The following is a 1,037-nucleotide window of genomic DNA, read 5'->3' as shown; positions in this document are numbered from 1 at the left end:
TCATATGGAATCACATAAGACTCTATATAGTGAAAGCAATCTTGAGAAAAACAGATTTGGAGGCTTCATAATACCTAATTTCAAATTATATTATTACAAATCCTAGTAATCAAAACATTATGGCACTGACATAAAAACATACTCATAGATCAGTGGAGCAGAATAAAGAGCTCAGAAATAAACCCACATATACACAATCAGCTAATCTTTGGCAAAGTCTCCAAGAATACACAATGTAAAAAGTCTCTTCAGTAAATTGTGTTGGGAGAACTGGATATGTACTTGTAAAAGAATGAAATTTTATACTTATACCTTAAAAATTCATCTCAGAATGAAGTAAAGTCTTAAATATAAGATCTAAAACTGTAAACATCCTAGGAGAAAATATAGGGAAGAACTCTTTGACATTGGTCTTGACAATCATTTCTTGGATGTAACACCGAAAGCACAGGGAACAAAAAGTAAAAATCAACAAGTAAAATTATATTTAACTAAACATCTCTACACAGTAAAAGAAACAATACACTGTGCTCACTTCAGCAGCACATATACTAAAATTGGAATGATAAGAGAAGATTAGCATGGCCCCTGTCAAGGATGACACACAAATTCGTGAAGCGTTCCATATTTTTAGGACTTTAACACCATATATTTCCCTCCCAGTTTTTATCCCCTTTTGGTTTAATAAAGCATTTTTCATAATTAGTGCTGTACATTTGATTGCAAACGATTTGGTGATACTTCTAAGCTATAACTATAAATCTCTGGAATTCTATGAATTTCAACATTATTTGAAGTAGTTCTTCAGTTATATTTACAAGTGTTGTAAATATACTTTTAGCTAGGAAGTCTTCCAAAATACAAACTACTCCCAGTTAGATATCAGTGAGTTTGAATTATTGAAGAAATGTTGACAATGTTAAGTGTTTGATTTTATATAACAAGCTTATTAAATATATTTTTGTGTCAACTTAAAAAAAAGAAACAATACACAATGAAAAGGCAAGCTACAGGATGGCAGAAAATGTTTGCAAATC

At 30.7% G+C, this 1,037-nt stretch overlaps 1 non-coding gene across 1 annotated transcript; it reads left to right on the top strand.

Annotated features, from left to right (window-relative positions):
• Nucleotides 1–527: 527 nt before the first annotated feature.
• On the top strand, nt 528–632 carry LOC112427619 (U6 spliceosomal RNA). The gene has a single exon (XR_003019312.1). It is a non-coding gene; the product is annotated as a U6 spliceosomal RNA (small nuclear RNA).
• The last annotated feature ends 405 nt before the right edge of the window (nt 633–1,037 follow it).

This window comes from Macaca nemestrina, chromosome 14 (genome assembly GCF_043159975.1).
Source record: "Macaca nemestrina isolate mMacNem1 chromosome 14, mMacNem.hap1, whole genome shotgun sequence".
NCBI classification, from domain to species: domain Eukaryota; kingdom Metazoa; phylum Chordata; class Mammalia; order Primates; family Cercopithecidae; genus Macaca; species Macaca nemestrina.
This window is presented reverse-complemented; position numbering and strand designations above follow the sequence as displayed.